The sequence below is a fragment of the Thermobia domestica genome, chromosome 2 (genome assembly GCF_964235325.1).
Source record: "Thermobia domestica chromosome 2, izTheDome1.hap1.1, whole genome shotgun sequence".
NCBI classification, from domain to species: Eukaryota; Metazoa; Arthropoda; class Insecta; order Zygentoma; family Lepismatidae; genus Thermobia; species Thermobia domestica.
Genome location: NC_137455.1, coordinates 129,230,107 through 129,242,533, shown reverse-complemented (window position 1 = coordinate 129,242,533; position 12,427 = coordinate 129,230,107). Strand labels below are relative to the sequence as shown.

General features: G+C 33.6%; 1 protein-coding gene across 1 annotated transcript in view; it reads right to left on the bottom strand.

Annotated features, from left to right (window-relative positions):
- Positions 1-2,894, bottom strand: part of Sema1a (semaphorin 1a) — a 500,910-nt gene extending 498,016 nt beyond the window's left edge. The window contains exon 1 of the mRNA XM_081745959.1: positions 2,807-2,894. The gene's annotated coding sequence lies outside the window, so the exon portion shown is untranslated. The remainder of the gene's footprint in view (positions 1-2,806) is intronic.
- Between the last annotated feature and the right edge of the window lie 9,533 nt (positions 2,895-12,427).

Genomic DNA, 12,427 nt, shown 5'->3' with positions numbered 1-12,427 from the left:
GGTTAATCAGCTGAAAAAGTTGAAATAATTAATTAGCTTTATAGAGTTAGGAGTTCAGTTGTTTTTATCCTGGTACCATTTTATTATATAGTAAAGGATGTCTCTGTATGTGATTCTTTTAAATATTACATTCTGTAACACTGTATACTGATGGTAGACGAACTGGAATTATATGAACGATTTACGAAACATGTGTAATTTAAAATATTCTATATCACCGAAATAACACACCTTCAGAAAATATAAAAATGACGAACTCACTAAAACAAGGACATAGAAAATAAAAAATGTGAAACACATATCAGTTGGAAAAACGCAAATTAAAATGACTGAATGAGACACTATGTCATTCCCAGTGATATATATATATATATATTAGATTTTTTGCAATAAAAGCATATGCACAAAGTACCTCTCTTTTAAAAATATTTTATTAACATTTGCTGGAAGCGACATGTTAATTAAATTACAGCTTCAAGTACAAGGCTTATTTTGCTCTTTTTTGCCCTTATTTTCCCCATCCATCTATACCAAGAGTCCTTTCTCCGTAACATACACTCGTAGAACAACTACAAACACACACTCGAACGGACATCCAGATTTCCTTCAATCTCAAACACCTTCCAGGCAGTGCAAGTACACGAAGGGGATGTGGGTATGAAGGGACACAGTGGGAGTATGTTTAGGTCGGTCGCTTGTTTCGATGTTTGTATTGGAATGTAGTGCTTGTCAAAAGACACCGAAATCTCAGTTGCAGCTCACGTATACCCGAGGGTTTGGTTTTGCCAGACGAGAATTGCATCTACAACTAACGTAGGTAAATATACATAGCTACATATATATACACATATAGCTATTTATACGGTCAAACGTACTTAACCGACAATGAATATACATACAACTACGCATATATATATATATATATATATATATATATATATATATATATATATATATATATATATATATATATATATATATATATATTAGTCATAAATAAGCACGTATATCCTCAGGGTCGTATATAACTACAAAGAGTGAATCCGAGATAAATTGGACGCAGCCGACTTATGAGAAACCGACAATCAGTTTCAAATGAGTAATTCATTGGAGCTGTAAAGAGAATCACTAATTTCAAGTACAGCGTACTATTGTTAAATATTGGATTCATTCTACTACATTTTTTTTGAAGTTAGAACACAAACCGCTTATACACGCATACTTGCCAGCGTCTTTCTAATATTCAACGAACAAATATCCTAGTATTATTTATTTTATTCAACTATCTATTTCAATTTGTTTCTGGCCCTGCCGGAAAGTACAGTACGAAGTTATCTTAAACAGAATATATACATTTCATTTTAAAACTATTCAACTTAAGGTGTCCAAGACAGAGTGTTTAATTTCACATTTCAGAAGCTAAGTTGTAAAAATTAGAACGGCATTTCAAATAGAGAAATTCTGATGAAATGTGATGCTGTCATAGATCATTCATAGCTTTTGAATTAAACTATACTCGACATGATTTATAAGAAATGTTTGAAAATGGATATGAGCACTGAGGTCAATGGAAACCGTTATAGATACATACAGCAGATAACCAATAAGGGCGAGCTGAGACTACAAAGGGAGAGAACAATGATATTGAAAATGAAATGAAATCTTTAAGTTTTACGTCCCATGGTATGCCGGCTAGACTAAACGAGATGGTGATGATGATAAATGAATGAAACGATGGAACGAAGAAAGGGGGAGGAAACGGTGAAAATCCCGTTTATTCCAAAAAAAACCACATATATTGAGTTTATCTACCACAAAGCTCACTTGGTGTGAACTTGGATCGAACCAGGGACCTCATGCACCAGGTGAACGCTCTACTACTGAGCCACCCCGGTTCCCCAACAACGATATTGAATTAAGAAAAAAGAAACTGGCTAGGTCACTATGAAAAGTAATCGAATTATGGGGAATTAGGATTACACAACAATATATATACAGATGTTCCGATCAGTTACAAAAATTGAATTTAAAAAGTTAGAACAGTGTTTCAGATAAAGAGATATTCTCATTAAATATCAATACTGTCACATTATAAATGAAGTAGAATTAATCGAATATCAGAAAAGATTGTGAAAGAATAATAAAGGACAAAAATTGATAGACAGTGAGAAGCTAACTGAAGACGTAGTGCACTAAGAATTTAAAATTTGTCTCGTAATACTTTAATACGACGATGGAAAGCTTATAATCGTATTTAACGAAACAACTTTGGGTTCCGTCAACAGTCAACTGACTACCATGTGCGCATTTTTCATGCATAGTCCTGAATTCAATTTTCGAAAGGGGAAATGTATTTCGGATATCACACTAAATTGTAGGTGCACTTTTCAGACAACGCTAGGACTGAAAATTAATATTAAATTAGATATTAAATAAAAGGAAAAAAACTATATATTAAATTATATTAATTTATGTCAAACATTTTATACCCCAGTTCTTTTAATAGTGTTACAAATTGCAAGAGTTTAACCGTTTCTTCCTAAACCGGTCATGGAGTTTGAAACTGATAATTAGTTTTCATTTCTTTACTGCTCAAGATTAAAAAAAAAAAACCTACGTTGATTCCCCTAAATTCCCTTTTAAAAAAAAACTAAATTCACTAACTTGAAATAAACTATTTTCACATAAAAGTATCTTAAAATGAGTTAATTCAAAATAAAACACCGTCACTTACACATAAAGAAGCTAAATGACACTATGCTATAAAGTATTCATGCATGAAAAAGAAATTTTAACAAATACTCACCTTCCCCCAACCAGCAGGGAGTTACCATCTCTTAGGACTAATCGGAAGTAATCTGTATATGTCTCATTTCCGATAAATCGGAATACGTCTTCCGCACCTGTAACGGAGAGAGAGAAAAAATGTATAAAATATCTCTGGGCATTAGCATTGAATGGTTATTAAAATTCAGAGCTCACATTTTTCACTTAATACTTCTTTAAAAAGTATATAGCCACAGGTGAAACAAGATATCTTTAACACAAAGAAGAAATATAAGCATTATACACGTAATGATCTTGATTCATCATAATCTACTATACTTATTCCATAAATGAAATTATATTCTGTTGTTGCAAGACAAGGAGGTAATCTACAAACTACGCAATTGTCTCCAATGATTTCGGTATTCTTTAGTTTGAATGAACCATAATCTATATCCGAATCCAGAAAGTATTAAAATTCTCAAATAAGGAATTTATACAATATTCTTCAGAAAGATGACTATAAGAATGGTATACATAACAACTGTCACCTAATCATGACTTACTATAGTCATTGTCACTCAACACTCTACTCCAATGGTTTCCTGAGGGGTCACGGTGGCTCAGTGATAAAGCGCTTACCAGTGGTGCGTGGGGTCCCTGGTTCGATCCTCGCCCAATTAAGTTTGGTGGATAGCATCATGTCCGTAGATTTTCCCGGGGTAATTCCGTGTCCTCTCACTTTATCATTCCACCAATACTTGTATTATAATTCACTTGCCTTAATCATTGTCTCCCTTAGCCTAAAGGACATACACTGAAAGATTTCATTTTTCAATAGTTTCTAAATTAAATTTTCGTTTGATGATATATTTTTATGTAGAATTACCCGAGACGCGAAACACACACATACATCAAAGGTATATAAATGAGGAAGAACTTACATAAAATACTACAGAACTACATATCCTTGAACCGGGACTAGTGCCGTGGTTCTGTGATCCAACTCTCTTGGAAGCGAAATAGCGTGGTAGGGAATGGTTTATATCGTGAGGAAAATACTCTTGCATGGTGGATTGTGCACCCACCAACTGTATCACATTTCAACCCCGGTTCTGGTTTGGTGCCACGTTTAATAGTAGGTTGTCCTTCTAACTTCGGTGTTCCATAAGGACGCAAAACACAAAACTCAAATAGATAAATTTAAGTAAAGTAACGTGAAATTGAACTTGAAAAAGGCAAATAGCCAAATTCCCAACTTGAGATCAAAAGAACTTTCAATATTTTATAGCAGTAAAATGAGAGTTTGTTTATTGGAGAGGGGAAACTGATTTTTGAAGTACAATTGAAAAACTACCTTTATTGTTCCTTTATGTTTACTTTTAAAGTAAAGTATATCAGTCAAGTCTTTTTGTTCAAGAAGTTGAGCCCACACACACTGGGGGAAAAAATAAACAAAAATTCTTATACAACAACCACATGCACATATATTCAACTATCAGCTTTGTAGCTATCGTTCCAATAGTAAGAAACGTTCCTAAATGAATATGTAATTTGCTAAGATAAGTAATTGTATACTGTAATTGTAATGTGACTTCTAAACAGGCGTGCACCCAGAACGTTTTATTGGGAGGAGTCCAAGCTTTTGGGGGGGAGGGGTTCAATACTAAAATCCACTACGTTTATTGAACGGGTATTATTTCGCATTCAGAAAGGCAATAAATAATTGTAAAATAGTTCCACTTATATTTTCAGAAAAAATATACAACTAGATTGTTTTATAAAAGAAAGAGTAAGATGAAGTGCAAGATCAAATTTCCATGCTACCTCAACAATTTTCCCGCTAAACCAGTATAATTTTATTGAGAAAGTATACATATGTATGTTGAGTTAGAAAGTTTTAGGGGTGTGCAGACCCGGTCTAACCTGCGGATGGGGGCCTACTTCTAAATATTAACAAATGTAATTTTCGCAACACTGTTAATTGAAAACCTCGACACAGCAAAGAGTTGCGACAGTCACTTGAGAGAGGCCTGCTCCAGACAATCCTCAAGCTGGGGCAAAGAGTGAAAAGCGGAGGAATTGTGTTGCACTTAGTGTTATCTGCAAGACGAAAACAGAATATTCAAGATGAGTTGCGAGGGATAGATCTCTTCCAATAGAAACATATACACTATGTGATCAAAAGTATCCGAACACCCCCAAAAACATACGTTTTTTCATATTGTGCTGCCACCTACTGCGAGGTACTTGTTGGCACAAATTGACTGTTGGCACAAATTTTGCGGCGACACGATGATGCACAATTCAATAATCAAAATTCGTTGGCATGTCCCGTAACCAATTCCCACTTCATCAGGAAGGTCGTGAATGGTTCGACGTCGATCCTCACGAACCAGTTGTTGAAATTTGGCAACAATGTCTGACGTTGTGCGGCTAACGGGCTTTCCAGTGTAAGCATCGCTTTCGATGTCTGTACGCCGACTCTGAACCGAGCATTGTTCCCCAAACACTTGTGAAATCATTGCAAAGGTCTCCGTCGCACTTTTCCCGAGATTCGCACAGAATTTGATACACAAGCGCTGTTCTATTCTCGGATCCATCGTAAAATCGACACACACCACACATAGAGTATCACGAAAAGCACTGCGGAAACTCAACACATCAACCCAGATGCATGAAACTGTGCACTCTCACTCGTCAGATATGCTAGTAGTGCCACCTATCGGTGCAAAGCTCCAAAAATTCTGAATAGCACCTCGTAGTAAAACATTTCCGTATTAACTAAAACCTTAAGCACATCTTACAGTCAATTAGCTTTATCTACCCCCATCCCCTCCGAATGCTTTTAAGCAATAGTATTTAATACCGCTAAGATATTTTTCCATTGAACCGTGTACCCCATGTTTAAGCTATCCTTAACTAAAATAAGTAACTACATGAAAAATAAATTATAGAATTAATTAAATAACCCAGTTTAACTATAAATTGGAGAATCATGCTATAAATTTAAAAGAACTGTGTTACAGTTCTGATGGAATAAATATTATATTTATGTAAGAACTGTATACAAGTTTAAATAAATATGAGATAAGATTAATGTATAAAGAGCCACATCTATACCAAGCATTAAAACTGGCCCTGTTTCCTATCATTGGGCATACTTTTACTGACTTTACTGACTTGTTTGCAGCCTGTATACTATGCTTGAAGCATTGCATATAATACAATGCATTCATTGTTATTATATGTAATGTATTGAAAGAAAAGAAAGAAAAAGGTGGAGACTGAACACACTATTAGTAGAAAGAGGGAAGGAAGTTAGTGAATATCTGCAACCCCAAGAGAGATAGCGTCACCTCTTAACGCCGGATCATTAGGGAAAATCACAATCTATTATTTCAGTAACTGTATTGTATTACATTAAGTATTGCTGTTTTATAAAAATCACTTTTTTTCATGAATTTCACTACTTTCCTTTGACTGACAACCTCAATTCAAGACTTTCATGGCGCACAGACACTCTGTTCGCAGGCCTGATACAGTAAGCCAAGAGCATTATTTGTATTATCTAAACGTATTATTAAGTTATAACTTGCATAAATAATTGTATATTATTCTATTCTAGTTATAGTGCAACATTGTTATTACCCTAGACTTTCGAAGTTGAAAAATACAGGGTAGACTATAAAGAATGATAATTTTTGCATATTTCATAATTTTTCCAGTATGGGGATCAAAATTCCAGTATATTTTCAGTATTTGCAGTATCAAAATTAAATTTCAGTATAATTCCAGTATTAGTAAACACCTTGCTGAAACATTAATATATCTGAAAAAATAGTAGCGAATTCATTGTCAACAAAGATATACATAGTTACAATAGCATGTCACACAGAATAAACATATATAATCAATTGGTCACTCATAAAGGTACTCTATTATACACTCTGCTTCCACCATGTATTAAAAAATCAGGTTTCTGTAAACAGTTTTAGAATCAAACTTAAAAAGTATTTGATAGAACAATACTTTTACTCTATTAAAGGATATACTATTAAAATAATTCGTATACGTAAAAATAAAATGTATAATAATGTATATTAGTGAATTTAGAGTATTCTAAATGTAACAGTTGTATATATGTTTATGTATATATTTCAAACTGACATGTCCAACGTTGTTGTATGACAATGAAAGGATGCTGTGAATAAATAAACATAAATTTATATACTCCTAAGAAGTCATTGTGTACTCCTGCGGGTACGCATACCCCAGGTTAATTACCACTGCTTTAAAGAACTTAATTTTCTAGATAACGATAGATTAAAAATGTGTCAGGTTTCTTAAAGTTATCGAAAAATATATATTGTAGTACCGTAGGAAAGAGCAGTAATTGCAGAAACTTGCACTACATTCTAGTAAATTTTGAGCTGATAAAAAAGAAGACTAATGTCTTTTTTCTTTCCTAACGATAAAAGACAATTTAAAATATTACATTCTCATTCCAGGGAACAAAATACTTCTTCATTTAAATAGTATGGGTTATAAAAAAACAAGAAAAAATCCACCAATAGTCCACAATTTTAGGATCACATTCATTTTATCTCGTTGGAATGAAGATACAAGACGGCCGAGATTGTAAAACTGTTCTTTACAACGGGCTCTCATTCGTGAAAGCGACGCACAGGAAGCGCTTAAGATTTTCGCCCGAAACAGCCAGACTTCGTTGCGTTGCTCTCAAACTCGTTCTAGTGAGAATTTCTAACTTTAATACAAAAGAGGGAAGGGAGAAGAGATATCCGTACTGTGTAATAGTGCTTCAAGGGGCATACTACAGCATTTTCTCTTATTGCTCATGCCGGCACCCAATGCAGTTAAGAAGAAGTTACTGATCCTATTACTCACGGTTCAGTTAAGGCCGAGAACTTCTAGTAGTTGAAGCTCCAGGCCAACATAGAGAACAACTTTCTGCTAGAGAATCCACTATAATCGCGTTGCCTCCAAACTCCATGTACGCAGTTAGTTGGACACGACAGATTCCAACAGACAGTCAATTTGTCTTAGCTAAGGAACGAAGTCTGCCGGCCTTGTCTTTTCTCTCTTTCCTGTACTTTTCTTCTTGTTTTTCTCTTTCTTTCAGTCTGACGTCACGATTTCCGATCCTTTCGGAATCTCCTCTGGGGAGGATAACAAAATGCGACTAGCATGAAATTCCCCAAACGTTTCCACTTACCAAGCTCTGATAATTTAATCTCTTCATACGACGTTGCAGGATATGACCAAAAGAAGCTTTAGCTCGCCTTTAAACAGAGACCAAGATTTGATCTCAAGTAAAAATTATATTTATAGAAGTTTATGGTTAAAAATATATATATAAAAAAATGCAGTTTTAATTTATTTTCCAGCTTTCAACCTTCCATAATTTTCTTTGTCTTCAGAAAGTAATAAAAAAGCAGATTTCGTTGAGATTCAACTTTTTTTCCTTTCTTCTTTGACATTAACAATGTTGATCACTTCATTCACAAACAATGCAAATTTAATTTTATGGTATACACACAAACAAAATCAACTTTTTCCCTTGAAGATCAAATTATTCAATTATTGCGTACACCAGTCTTCTTGTGTATCTCTGTAAGAACGGGCAAAATGGCTAATCCTTTGCAACTATCGGAATATTTTACTATATGACAGCTTGCATATGGCTCCAGTTAGACAGTTTTATTGCTGACAGGAAAAAAAAATGGGTTTAGTTTGTAACTGTACTATACTTTAATTTTATATTGTTAAAGAGAATGTAATAGCTTTCGTTTCAATGATAAATAATAATCAACATCCAGCTCACTCAGTGATTTATGATAACTAATGTGAAATAGAGATTAAATCATTACCTGTAAAGTTACTATTTGAATCCCATACTCATTCAAATAAACAGACTTCTCTGTTAGTACAATGAGACATGTCTTTAAAAGAATCACATGGTATTTAATTTAGCTATGTTATTTCAGATTATTTGGTTGTTTTAGTCTTCGACAAATGAAATACAGACAATCAATGTTATCGAGTCAACCACTGAAAACGAACTACCATAACCACTGAATCACGAACTACCAAGAATTAAAGGGCTGAAAACATACAGTTTTTTCGAAAAATGAACAAAAGCACGCGTCCGATTTATCGGACGCTGTGCACTAATGGGTTAAAGCAACACTATTCGATTGTAAAACGATAATTTATTACCAACTTTTCGCTAACACAGATTGCACTAAAAACAGGTATCAATATACGGTTTTAGCAAACTTTCATTTCAATTCTATCGTATTGTCACACAAAATCTTCACTTTCTTGTTTCAATCAATTTGACCACTATGTTGACGATCCCACGTTAATGATTTTTAGCACTGATTCTTTACATCATTCACTTCAAGTTACAATATGATACAATCTATTAGTTTTACTAACTATAATATTATCATCCTAGAAAAAAAACTGACCCACTAAAGCAACTAGATGTACTCCAGTGTGTCTTCTCTTAAGATGTCTTAGTAATTCATAATAGCAAATGAGATACCCTTAAATGTTGAGAGTCAATTTAAAAAAATTAAGTCCTTCGTTCAAAACTCAAGTATGCATTAAGAAAATTCCGTTATCCGGACAGCGGTATGTTGTACAAATATACAAGATCCTTATGTTTATCACTGAAATCAGTATGGAACATACGTTATCCATATACTACATACTCTTCCCGCTTAGCTGTTACATGCCGTTGCAGGATGTATGACATCTAACAGTCTTCCGTATACTTGTACATACATATACTTATGTTAATTACATCTGCTCTATGTTTCATACATCCATCTGTATGTAAGATCCTGACCACCTATATACAGTTCTTTCATTCATACGGAAAGTACGTTTATTCGGAACACTTATACGGAAAGTACGAATAAAATATACTTTTCAGTTCTACGTTTGCTGTACGTTAAGTCCAAAAACTACAGGATTTACACATGCAACCTACGTTTTTACATACGTTACATATGATTTTTTTTCTCAGTTTGTGGATGAGACCACATTTTTCATACAATATATGATTTATTTATTTATTTATTTATTTATTGACAATCATTCTGTTTGAATATCGTCTTAAGGTTTACAATCACAAATAATCTGAACATTTGAGTATCTTCGGAGTTCACGCGCTATATTAATGTTTCATTTTTCCATAGTTCATCACTCTCATAGTAAAACATATTGAAACTTACTGAATCTAGTATTAAAATGTGTGGTTATCATTGTTCATATACAGCAAAGTGGTGTCCATAACCATTTATCAACAAAAAATGTTCCATAATTCCACAAAATCTTCAATGCTTATACTTCAAGAGTTGAGTGTGTTAAGAAATAGTGCAGTCCTTCAATGTTTTATTTTCCTGCCCATTGCTTTAGTGAAAACACAAAATCTAAATCTAATATAGAAAGTGCGATTAAAAACATTTTTTTTAAAAAAAAGTAAAGATGAAACAATACAAATATTCCACTGTTACACATATAAATCACTTTGGCATAAAGCGGAAAATTAGAGTTACATTAGAAATCTAAATGATAATCCTTATTTTCAAATACTGAAATTTAAAGCAAGCAATCTGCATTTTTCTGTTTTTTTTTCTTTTTTTTTTTTTTTAGAATATCTCAATTATTTTCTTTTGTAGACTTAAAATTGGAGGAATCAATTCTCTTTTAATAGACCGTGTATTATGAGCTTCTTTTCCTTTTAATTTTCAGCTCCAAAGCTCTTTCGCTTGTGCCAGTGAAAAAATTCGCACGAGAAGGCAATTAGTTTCGTTGCGGAATGAAATAATTAGTTTGTTTGTAACTTAGTACGACAGGGGATTCCAGTATCCCAGTTAATTAAACACCCTTCGTCGTTCGTAGTCTTATCAGGTTCAGTTAGCTTCGTCTGTCTGTCCTCTGGGTTAGCCTTTTCTGTAATGCGGTTGGTGACCCGTTCACAAAAGTCAAGGCTAGTGGTGCTGCCTAGAGACGCGCATCACTGCAGGCACTTACTGGTTCTACCGCTACAGCTTTGGATTTAGAGACGATATATATATTATTTACACAACAACAAAAACACATTGACCACGCATGATAGAAGGGGATTGATGTAATAGTAGTTTATTCTACTACAAAATTTTCAATTAATTTACAATATGCAGATAGACACTAAAAGGACCAATGAATTTAATAGAAAGATGGTTTTAAATCTGTGCTGACTTTTCTAACAAATAGCTGAATAGCATTTTATAAAAAAGTAATTTATGTATTTAATTTAACGAAAAAGCACGTGAGACATAATGAATGAAAGTTTCAGGTATGTATAAATGAAATATTATAAATATCAACTTATGGTAGTTGCTAACAACAGTGCATACCAACAATCTGTTCCTTCATTAATTAAATCCGAACAAATGAACTCATTTTTAATATAGTTTCCACCAATATAAGGAGATTACAGATTATGTTATTTCTGCTCATCTTTCATAGAACTCTGTACTCAATTGTCTGTGCATGGATGGTGGTGAAGTTCGGATGTATGTATGTATATATGTATGTATGGCATCCACATATTTGCTGGTGCCCATCCCACAGAGAACATATTCCAAATTAAATATAGTTTTGCGTCCCACGTTAGATTCTATAAACAAATACGTCTTATGATAATTGTGAGTAAATGATTATTTTTTTTTTAAAAAATAGTGGAATGAGGATAGTACAAGAAAGCGGAAGAATTCTCAGAGAATACACACACATATTTGATAATGAAATCTACACGGCTAGCAGCAACGACAAAATTTTAAGCACGTCGATTACTACAGGATAAGGTCCATCAGCAGACGTATGCATTTATTCATGGAACTATGCAGGGGACAAAGCGAAATAAACATGAGTACTACAATAGTTTGAATTGACATAAAAACGATTCATTGGTGGAATTATCTTTTCTACAGGGTTTAACCTGGCGGTTTCCTAAGCTATACAGTTAGTAAGTTAAGAGGACAACTTACAAAAAATAATAAATTCGTGTTTCTTGTATACGCCATTAAAATATGGCCAATTCAAGAAATGATTAAATTAATTAATCTAGTCTCTTCTATTCTTTAAAGAAATACACTTCTTTACAACATGACCATGAGTACGCATCTTATGATGTAGTATTTGTGCTGGTTGAAACTTCATGCACAGTAAATGAAATATAAGAGTTATCACCCAAAATTCAGATAAATATTTTTTCATATTACGGCTAAACCAGTAGCAATAGGAATTCTCGCCACTAATTGCCTCTTGATATGTATTTCAACTGACAATCTGACTAGTGGCAATTTGTGAATGCATGCATTTCCTATTTGTGCTGATTTCATACACCGTGTTCTGATGTTTCTGCAAATTCCCAAATGGCTGACAAGAATCTGCGTTAAGTTTTGCTTCTGCAATTAAGTCTGAAGAAAACTGCAGCTGAAACACACCGAATGATGGAGCAGGCTTTTGATGAGCTAGCTTTAAGTCAAGAAAAAATATTTTAATAATTTTAGCGTTTCCATGATATAGCCTGTGAAGGATGGTAAGCATTTGAAATGGCTGCGATTAACGAATAACACAAGAC